Genomic DNA, 12,685 nt, shown 5'->3' with positions numbered 1-12,685 from the left:
TCCATTTTTCTGAAATATTACAAACTCATTAATATTTAACCCCTAATGTTCCTGACTCCTTCTCCTTCTTCTTCCCTCAATCACACGACTCCAATCCTAACAACACTTACAAAACCGATTTTCATATTTAATATCTAACATAGAAACAATTAATTGTAATTAAATGGGTTAAAAAAAATAATATAACAGAAAACAAAAAAAATGCTGCAGTCGCGGTTTCTCAGGAAAAAAAAATGATGATTTCGATTTAGAGAACGTTTTGGATAAAAATTTCTTCATGAAAAAGATTTCAAATTACTCCTAAAAACTATCTGTAATCTCAATTGTACCTGTAACATCGATTTGAACTCAAATTTTGTGATGGACATAAATATTGACTTTTTAGAATTTATCTTTGACTCGTAAAATTCGTTTTTGTTTTGAAGAATTGGAAAGTGAGGTTTTGCAGATAGCTTCACTAGAGGATTTCTATCACAACTGCACTTTTAGATTTTTAAGATGGATTCGTTTTCGAATTAAGAGCATAAAGGGTTGTATGAACTCGAACAGAGAAATAAAAAAAAATCTGTTTGATTGCTTTTCTTTCGATTTGCAGTGATATGAACGAAGAAAAAAAATGTTAATAATACATGACGAATTTGCAGCATAAACAATTTAATTGAGTGCGTTTTTGTAGTGGATATGGAGATTGATTGGTTCACGGGTTTACAGGAAAAAAAGAAAAGTAAACGGGATACAGATATATAGATAGTAGATCTGCTTTATTATTATTATTATTATTTTTTTAATATCTATTTTATAATACAATATATAAATAATAATATTATTTATATTTACTTTAATAATGATACTATTAATAATTAATAATATTTCTTATAACTGAATAAGTAATAAATAAAGAGAATAGGTATTATAATTTTTTTTTACATAAAATATTTACAATATACATATAATAATTTTATATAGAAATTATATATAATATAATACATATACATTAATTTACAATTATTTATATATAACTGTTTGTTATTAACTTGTTTAATATTATAGAAGATGACAAACTAGTGTTAAAATTAATTGATAGTTATGTTCTATATACTTTATGTATCTATATATATACAATCATTTAGAACTATAAATTTATATATAATAGTAATATTTATTTAGTAATGTAATATTTTATTTTATTTTTTTAAAATAAATTTTATTTCAAAGTTTATAATTTAAAATCGTTTAAGTAATAGAATTTATTATATCACATAACTTTTACACTTTATAACTTAATTTGATATAATTCCATTATGCGTCAACGTTTATTTTAATTTTTCAAACATTCTAATTACCGTATCTAAATATCAATTGAATCAAATAAACAAATGTTAATACTGTTTAGTTAACTAATTTGAACTATATATATATTCTTTATTCATAGACACGTTTTAAATACACGTTGCCAATTATTTATGTATCCAACAATCAATAATCCAACTCACGTTATTTGAACAAAGAGGTTTTAATAATCATGTTTCAATATATTGGAAAACGTTTTCAATTATTATAACTATATATTATCTATACATATCAATGTACACATAGTTGTTCGTGAATCGTCGAGCATAGTCAAAAGGGTAATTGATTACATAAATATAATTCCAAAACTTTCGAGACTTATCATTACAGACTTTGCTTATCGTGTCGGATTCATATAAAGATTAAAGTTTAAATTTGGTCAGAAATTCTCGGGTCATCACAGTACCTACCCGTTAAAGAAATTTCGTCCCGAAATTTGAGTGAGGTCGTCATGGCTAACAATAAATATGTTTTCCTGACGAATATGAGCTGATAAATAGAGTTTTATCATTATTGAATAATTTAGATAAAACGATTCGATTACTCGAAGCGTACGAGTGAAGCTATTACAAAAGTGTGAAATGAATAAATGAAGTTTCGTTTTAACTTTTGACGTTGCCTTGGTTGAATTCCGGAATTCAAGGGATTTAGAGAAAATCTTCGAAATCTAAAAGATTTGATTCTTCAGCGAGTAAGGAAATTAAGATCTCTATAATTAAATACGGTGATCTGCCTCGATTACTCTGTCTGATATTTCCATTATAAATTAAGCTCTTCCGTTCCATTATTCTCGCCATTCCCATACTCTCTTCCTTAGTTCATACATCCAAAAGATTGTGGAAATGCTTAATCCAGTTCCAATCCTTGTCCTTATCCTTATATCGTAACAATCATTCTCCTTTTCCAACTTCCACCCGAGGAATCTGCTTACTTCTATTTTACTCTTGGGGTTATAGTGCTTTTAATTCTCCCGTGTCTTTATGTTGCTATACACATTGATGTATACGGTTTGTGATTTCTGTGTTTGTGATCGGATTTAAATTCCTTATTATGTTTCGGAGCTCCTTGCTCTTGTTTTTCTCTTCCCGAATTCAAGTCAAGCGAATAATGGTCCAGAATTCATAGATATAGCGTTTTGATTGATCATAACGTTCTAAGCAGAAAGGAACGTGATAGCACAATTTGATTGGTTAAATTACCGGAATCACTGAGAATAGAACTATCAAGAACATATTTTTCTTGATATGTTCAGAAGTTAAGCAGAATGAAAGAGTTATGTAACATGGCACATGATAACGTTATGATCTATGAATTATCACATTCCATTAGAAACTCAGCATGACTTACTGTAATATAATCACGTTGATCAAGTGTCATTATATTATACTAACTCATGCATCAATTTCCAACATTACTTCAATAACATTCACATTTTAAGCTCGCAAGTTTACAGAATATAAATACTAACAGTTTCTATATGATGTAATACTGATAGCACGAAGAGATTAATGATTTCAGATAAGAATAGTTACAAAAATATCTCCAGAAATATGAAGGATATTTATAATGAACGATACGATAATATCTCGGAATATCTAAGATCAGAGGATGATAGAAACTATTGTCTGCAAGGGTTTAGAGTAAGGAGCAAGATATTCACTAAAGACTTTAGCAGACATTGAATCATTTGGATTCTTTGAAGTCAAACTTATTCTTTGTGATTTGTCCACGACTTTCTTCATAGTTTCGCATAATCTGCTTTTCGGTACTAAATTTTCTATTGAATGTTTCCAATATAATGATACACAGGAAGCACGGAGAGGTATATAATTTCGGACGAGAATATTTATGAAAATATCTTCAGAAATATCGAAGGTATTTATGATGAAATTTTGGAATTGCTAAGTTCGATGGTTGATGAAGAAAGGTTTTTCGCAAGATTTTAACATGAGTACAGAACAAGATATTCGTTGAAGGTTTCATCGGATCCAGAATTACCTGGATTCTTTGAATATATGGTATGGTCCTTGTATTTGGCCTTGATCTCCTTCATGGGTTGTTCAATCTGTTTTTCCAGTTCAAATTTTTTTTTTCTTTTTTTTTGAGCTTTTCCATCATACCATTCTTTATCATCAAACTTTCGATGATTAAGGTCGTTTACGGTTGTCTACGATTTCTGCTGCTTCATTCAGCTTTTTCAACATTCGGAGTATTGATTTGTAGACTGAGTGCTTTTTAGATTTCCAGAATGAAAGATCATAATTCTAAGAGATAAATGTCATACATATAACTGTTGATGTAGATATGCTGTGAGTTTTCAAAGTACTGATTGCTGATTCTCGGTAATTGGTATGGTAGTTCTCGTTACAAGATACGGATGATTATATGATAGGGTTTCAATGAATAAATATAATGATTTGTCAGAGAGATTCAAGTCAAGAAGCAACGAGGTTGCTGGTACGTCTGCTGGTAATATGGTGGAATATAAAAGAATTCTCCGGTATCAAAAAGGTAATTGTATATATCTGGATTATAGTAAAGCTACTTCGAATGAAAGGTCGAAGCTGACTTGCTGGAGCTGTGACAAAATTGGCTACTTTGAAAAGGGATCGCAAAGTTATTTTTGCTAATAAATGCCAAAGGATCTGATGCGGCTACGTGTTAAACTTTTACTCAATTGTCGAGAGTTTCTCAGGTGCATAACTATATGCATAAATCTTTCCTTCCGTAGATGAAGTGCAGTTGATTCATCCTATTGATTGAGGTGTTTTCAAGAATCATGAAAGGTTTGAATGCAGATTGTAATTGTCGAGATACAATGAGGTTTAAGATGAAATCAAGTGGCAAACTTGAAGAATTGTTTAGTTTCATATGTTATAAACAATATTTTAATTCATTTTAATTGTCCAATGTTGGTAGTCCTCAGTTGATAGTCCACAGTTAGCAATTCAATAATTCATATATAGTTTAATATATAATATTCGAACTAATTAATATGTATCGTGACCCGTGTACATGTCTCAGACTCAATCACAATTCAAAGTATATATATTATTTGAGAATCAACCTCAACCCTGTATAGAGAACTCGATCATTACTGCATATAGAGTGTCTATGGTGATTCCAAATAATATATATAGATGTGTCGATATGATATGTCAAAACCTTGTATACGTGTCCCGATATTTAAAGTGCATAAAAATAAATAACAGAAATTAAATGACGATAAATAATGTGCGTAAAGTAAATAACAGAAATTAAATGACGATAAATAAAATTGCGAGAATGTAAATTGCGATAATTAAATTGCGATAAATAAAGTGTAATTAGTTAGCTGGGAACAATTAGCTCGGAACAGTTAGCGTGGATTCTTAACAAAATTTCTCATAGTTAATTTGTTTGTTTCTAACAAATTTTATTTTGTCAAATGTTTCCTTCATTATGCCACTTGATTTGTGATAAATCAAAATCCAAATATGAAATTGGATGGATATGGTTATTCTGTGGTGAATCAGATTCGTATATCGGTGGATGTAAGTAGGATAATAAATGACCGTTGAATTAGCTTCAAAGAATGTACAGTGTAACTTATTAATGTGAGATCTAAATATTCCTCGGGTATTACCTACCCGTTAAAATATTTTCACCATTAACAGTTTGTACGCAAGAATTTTTAATTACAATCTTTATGAAAATATATATACATATATATTTTCTTCAGATGTAATCATGGATTTAATGAGTCAATATGTTATTTAATTCATTTGATTTACCGTTTGAACAAGAATATATAATCTCTAAAACATTAAAGTTTACATAATCATCATGTCGAATGAAGATAAATGATGTAGAACATCATATAGAACGACGATTATACTCGAGGTACAGAATGAGATGTCGAAGCTGGTGATGCGGATGTTGTTGTTGGTGGTACTAATGCTGTTGGTGCTAAGGTTGGTGATGTGACTGGTGTTGGTGATACTGCTGGTGCTTGCAAACTGTGTACAGTGCTCTCTAAAGTTAACACTCGAGCTCGGAGTTCTTTAACTTCTTCTACTAACCCTGATTGGTTATCAGTGTGAGGTAGTGATTGGATATCTTCTCTAGTTCCGTTAATGGTAGTCTCAAGATGAAAAATTCTGGCAAAAAGGGTATAAACGGTGTTGCAAACAGGTTCGCTGGTGAGCGGGTCGAGTACTCCAAGGTTAGGTAGTAGATTCGATTCATGATATGGAGTACCTTCTTCCCTTCTCCATAGGGTGAGTATGTCGTGAACCCACCCCCATTTTCTCCAGTAATCACGATAGTTGATTGATTGGTGTGCTCCTGTCACGCTGTCTTCGGAGTCAGAGGAACTTGGTCGATTCGTAGAGGCCATCTTACGCGATCACATAAAAGATTTTTGGTATGAAGAGTTTAGTGACAATAATTGATAGTTAGATGTATTCCCAATGTATAATATGCATAGATATATATATAGTACCAGGATCCCTTAAATTAAGGAGAAATTTACGAGAGATATCAGGCAAGGTCTACAGTAACAGATACGCTAAGATATGAATTGTCAGATACGCTAAGATATGAATTGTCAGATACGCTAAGATATGAATTTATCTATACACTATTCATGCAATCAATGCAGTAATATGTGTCTAGACTAGGAATGATAAGCAGGTAATTTTCTAAGGATGATAAGTAGATGATTTTTCGACAAAAATGATAAGCAAAACTTTAGATATGCAGACACGGTCGAAGTCCAGACTCACTAATGCCTCCTAACGACTTATCAGTTAGACATACTAATGCAGACCTGGTTCGCTAAGACCTCTGCTCTGATACCAACTGTGAAGACCCGTCCTAATCCATCCGGACGAAGTCCATATCGATTATAAACGATTCACAACAGTTGATTACATCGCGAGGTACTTGACCTCTATATGATACATTTTACAAACATTGCATTCGTTTTTGAAAAGACAATCTTTCATTACATCGAAAGTTGACAGGCATGCATACCATTTCATAATATATTCAACTATAATTGACTTAATAATAATCTTGATGAACTCGACGACTCGAATGCAACGTCTTTTGAAATATGCCATGAATGACTCCAAGTAATATCTATAAAATGAGCAAATGCACAGCGAAAGATTTCTTTCGTACCTGAGAATAAACATGCTTTCAAGTGTCAACCAAAAGGTTGGTGAGTTCATTAGTTTATCATAAATAATCATTTCATAAATTTAATAGACCACAAGATTTCATATTTCCATTTCTCATAAACATACGTCCCATGCATAGAGACAAAATATCATCGTATGGATTGAACATCTGGTAACTGACATTCACAAGATGTATATAAGAATATCCCCATCATTCCGGGATCCTCCATCGGACATGATATAAATTTCAAAGTACTAAAGCATCTGGTACTTTGGATGGGGCTTGTTGGGCCCGATAGATCTATCTTTAGAGTTCGCGTCAATTAGGGTGTCTGTTCCCTAATTCTTAGATTACCAGACTTAATAAAAAGGGGCATATTCGATTTCGATCATTCAACCATATAATGTAGTTTCAATTACTTGTGTCTATTTCGTAAAACAGTTATAAAAACAGCGCATGTATTCTCAGTCCCAAAAATATATATTGCGAAAGCATTTAAAAAGGGAATAATGAAACTCACCTAATGTATTTTGTAGTAAAAATACGTATGACAATATTGAACAATGCAGGGTTGGCCTCGGATTCACGAACCTATATCATTTGTATATATATTAAAACATATACCTGTAATCGAATAATTTATTTATTATATCCTAATTTATATATAATATATTTAATTTGTGTATATATATCAAATAATTAATATCTATATAGTTATATTAATATATTTTTGGTTTGTATTATATTAAAATACTTAAGTTGTTATATATGAATATTTATATATAATTTGTTAATATAATTATTAAAACTTATATATAATATTACTAATGTTTCATTAATCTATATTAAGCTATATATTTATTTTATACAAAATTCTCATTTATGGTTGTAATATATTTTGTACTTTAATATATGCATAATTTATATATAATTAATATTTACACCTTAAATTAATAATAGTCGGTATATACCAAAAGTAGATTCATAGTAATACTCATATTAAAGTATAAACTTTTATGATTTTTCTATACACATATATATATGTGTATATATTTATGTTACGTGTGGCTATACATTTTTAATCATCGTAAATTCTAATCCTCAAGCTAACTTATCAGAGTATTTCATATTATATTGTAAACTTTATGTATTAGCCGTATTACTTATCATATGTACATACATATATTCATACTCACATCTTTATACTTATCTTTTATTTATAACCATATTCATATTATCATTTCATTTTTGTATTTCAAGTTAATATTACCTATCATACTAATTTCATATATCATAATGTTATCATTAACATTTACAATTTACAATAATAATATTAATGTAACAATAATAATAATAGTAATAATAATAATAATAATAATAATAATAATAATAATAATAATAATAATAATAATAATAATAATAATAATAATAATAATAATAATAATAAATCAAATCTACCTTTATAAAGCTTTCTAAAAAAAATAAAACTACCCTGAACCGGGCTCGAACCCCCGATCTCTCGCAATCCCGCTAACACCCATAACCATTCAAGCAATTTCCATTTTTCTGAAATATTACAAACTCATTAATATTTAACCCCTAATGTTCCTGACTCCTTCTCCTTCTTCTTCCCTCAATCACACGACTCCAATCCTAACAACACTTACAAAAACAATTTTTCTATTTAATATCTAACATAGAAACAATTAATTGTAATTAAATGGGTTAAAAAAAATATATAACAGAAAACAAAAAAAATGATGCAGTCGCGGTTTCTCAGAAAAAAAAATGATGATTTCGATTTAGAGAACGTTTTGGATAAAAATTTCTACATGAAAAAGATTTCAAATTACTCCTAAAAACTATCTGTAATCTCAATTGTACCTGTAACATCGATTTGAACTCAAATTTTGTGATGAACATAAATATTGACTTTTTAGAATTTATCTTTGACTCGTAAAATTCGTTTTTGTTTTGAAGAATTGGAAAGTGAGGTTTTGCAGATAGCTTCACTAGAGGATTTCTATCACGACTGCACTTTTAGATTTTTAAGATGGATTCGTTTTCGAATTAAGAGCATAAAGGGTTGTATGAACTCGAACAGAGAAATAAAAAAAAATCTGTTTGATTGCTTTTCTTTCGATTTGCAGTGATATGAACGAAGAAAAAAAATGTTAATAATACATGATGAATTTGCAGCATAAACAATTTAATTGAGTGTGTTTTTGTAGTGGAGATGGAGATTGATTGGTTCACGGGTTTACAAAAAAAAAAAAAAAAGTAAACGGGATACATATATATAGATAGTAGATCTGCTTTATTATTATTATTATTATTATTATTTTAATATCTATTTTATAATACAATATATAAATAATAATATTATTTATATTTACTTTAATAATGATACTATTAATAATTAATAATATTTCTTATAACTGAATAAGTAATAAATAAAGAGAATAGGTATTATAATATTTTTTTACATAAAATATTTACAATATACATATAATAATTTTATATAGAAATTATATATAATATAATACATATACATTAATTTACAATTATTTATATATAACTGTTTGTTATTAACTTGTTTAATATTATAGAAGATGACAAACTAGTGTTAAAATTAATTGATAGTTATGTTCTATATACTTTATGTATCTATATATATACAATCATTTAGAAGTATAAATTTATATATAATAGTAATATTTATTTAGTAATGTAATATTTTATTTTATTTTTTTAAAATAAATTTTATTTCAAAGTTTATAATTTAAAATCGGTTAAGTAATAGAATTTATTATATCACATAACTTTTACACTTTATAACTTAATTTGATATAATTCCATTATGCGTAAACGTTTATTTTAACTTTTCAAACATTCTAATTACCGTATCTAAATATCAATTGAATCAAATAAACAAATGTTAATACTGTTTAGTTAACTAATTTGAACTATATATATTCTTTATTCATAGACACGTTTTAAATACACGTTGCCAATTATTTATGTATCCAACAATCAATAATCCAACTCACGTTATTTGAACAAAGAGGTTTTAATAATCACGTTTCAATATATTGGAAAACGTTTTCAATTATTATAACTATATATTATCTATACATATCAATGTACACATAGTTGTTCGTGAATCGTCGAGCATAGTCAAAAGGGTAATTGATTACATGAATATAATTCCAAAACTTTCGAGACTTATCATTACAGACTTTGCTTATCGTGTAGGATTCATACAAAGATTAAAGTTTAAATTTGGTCGAAAATTCTCGGGTCATCACAATAACGATAATAATAATGTGAATCAATAATAGATGTAGTATTCTTGATTGGATTTTAGTGATGGTGGTCGACACTTTATCACAGATATACAGAAGGAAATAAAAGAATTAATTCGTTGATAGAAACATATATAGAACCGTATTATTATTTATTTTTTATTTCATGTATGATTAACACTAATAATTAATACATGTATTAATAATAAAACTATTAATATTATTAATATTAAAAAAATATTAATAATAATAGAATTAATAATAATAAGTAACAATAATAATAATAATGTAAATGATAATAATAACATTATTATTGATAATAATAATACTAGTTATATTATTAATAAAGATAATAATAATATTAGTAATAATAATATAAGAATTGTTATATATCAAATTTCATATTTATATGTTATATATTTAAAATAATAATATTAATAATATTGTTGTTGATATTAATATTGAAAGTAGATAATAATATTGCTAAAGCAACTATATTGTAATTTATAATTAAATTTAATATACTAATATTATATATTACTAATCATGTATTATTTATTGATTATATACTATATATATAATAACTTATTTTGAGTATTAAATTTTTATACATTTTAATAATAATAATATTATCTAATAATAATGAAGATATAACAAGTTACATGTTTCCATAACAATATTAATGATACTGATATTGATATTACTAATATTAAAAGTAATAATAATAATATTATAACAAATATAATTTTAACTTGTAATTACTTTTAATTATTAATATTACATATGTTGAATATTTATTATTTATATATTTTATATATATTACCATATAATCATAATTATTAATAAGTATCATATATATATTTATTCATTTTAATAATACTTAATTATTCTGTTTATTATTTTACAATTTTTAATTCTAATTAGTTAAAGTGTATTTTTTATTTATTTAAAAATGTTCATATACTTATGTTTATATTTACATTTTTATTTATACAAGTTGTTCGTGAATCCTCGAGAATAATCAAAGGTCAATTTAATACATGAACATAGTTTCAAAATTTTCGAGACTCAACATTACAGACTTTGCTTATCGTGTCGGTAACATATAAAGATTAAGTTTAAATTTGGTCGGAAATTTCCGGGTCGTCACAGTACCTACCCGTTAAAGAAATTTCGTCCCCGAAATTTGATCGAGGTCGTCATAGCTAATAATAAGAATGTTAATATGACGAATATGAGTCGATACATAGGATTTTATCATTATTGATAAATATGTATAAATCAATTCGTTTACTCGAAGCGTATGGGTGAAGCTATCACAAAAGAGTGAAATGAGTTAAATAACGTTTCGTCATATCTTTTGACGTAGACAGGGTTGATTTCCGAAATTCAAGGGATTTAGAGGAAATCTTCGAAATCTAAAAGATTTGATTCTTCAGCGAATAAGGAAATTAAGATCTCTATAATTAAATACAGTGATCTGCCTCGATTACTCTGTCTGATATTCACATTATAAATTAAACTTTTTTCGTTCCATTATTTTCACCATTCCTATACTTTCTTTATTAGTTCATACATCTAAAAGATTGTGAAAATGCTTAATCCCGTTCTAATCCTTGATATTTTTCTAATTATCATTTCTGTCATCCTTCTTTTCAATCTTCCACCAGAAAAATCTGTTTACATCTACTATTACCTTGGGGTGATACTATTCTTAATTATACCATGTCTTTATGTTGCTATTCGTATTAATATCCATGGTTTGTAACCTCCGTGTTGTTATTGGGCTTTATATTTTTTCTTATATTTTGGAGCTCTTTGCCTTTTTATTCTCTTCTCGACCTCTAATAAAGCGAGTAATGGTCCAGAATTTGTAAGTATGGAGTTTCGAATGAACTTAATGTTCTAAACAAGAAAGAACGTAATAGCACGATTTGATTTGTCAAATTACCAGAATCACTGAGAATAGAATTATAAAGAATATACTTTTTTGATATGTTCAGAAGTTAAGCAGAATGAAAGAGTTATGTAACATGGCACATGATGACGTTATGATCTGTGAATCATCATGTCCCATTAGAAACTCAGCATGACTTACTGTAATATAATCACGTTGATCAAGTGTCATTATATTATACTAACTCATGCATCAATTTCCAACACTACTTCAAAAACATTCATATTTTAAATTCGAATTTTCAGAGTTTAGAAACTAAAACAGTTTTCTTTTACAATATAACACAGATAGCGCGGATAGATAAGTAATATCGGATCAGAATATTTATGAAGATATCTTCAGAAATATTGAGGATATTTATAATGAAAGATACGATAATATCTTAGAATTTTAGAATCAAATTGTGATGAAGAAATTCATTCACAATGATTTAGAGCAATTAGGGAGTAAGGTATTTGCTAAAGATTTCAGCAGAAGAGAATCATCATGATTCTTTATGTATAAGTTTAGTCCTTGTGATTTTTTCAGAGTCTCCTTCATGGTTTGCTCAATTCACTTTTCGTACTAAATTTTCTATTGAGCGTTTCCAACACTCCATTCTTTATCATCATACTTTTGACTGTTAAAGTCATCGTCAGTTTTCGCTGCTTTATCAGCTTTCTCAAAATTCAAAGAACTGATTCGTAGACTAGAGTGCTGTTCAGAGTTTCAGAATGAGGGATCATAATTCTAAGAGATAAATGTTATATGTATATATAACTTTTGATATAGTAACGCTGCGAGATTCAAAATACTGATTGCTGATTCCAGATAATTGATGTGGTAATTCTCGTTATAAGATGTGGATGAGTATATGAATAGGTTTTAACGAACAAATATAATGGTTCTTCGGAGAGACTTAAGTCAA

This window comes from Rutidosis leptorrhynchoides, chromosome 6, assembly GCF_046630445.1.
Source record: "Rutidosis leptorrhynchoides isolate AG116_Rl617_1_P2 chromosome 6, CSIRO_AGI_Rlap_v1, whole genome shotgun sequence".
Taxonomy (NCBI): domain Eukaryota; kingdom Viridiplantae; phylum Streptophyta; class Magnoliopsida; order Asterales; family Asteraceae; genus Rutidosis; species Rutidosis leptorrhynchoides.
The sequence above is the reverse complement of the archived record's forward strand: the minus strand, read 5'-3'. Positions refer to the sequence as shown.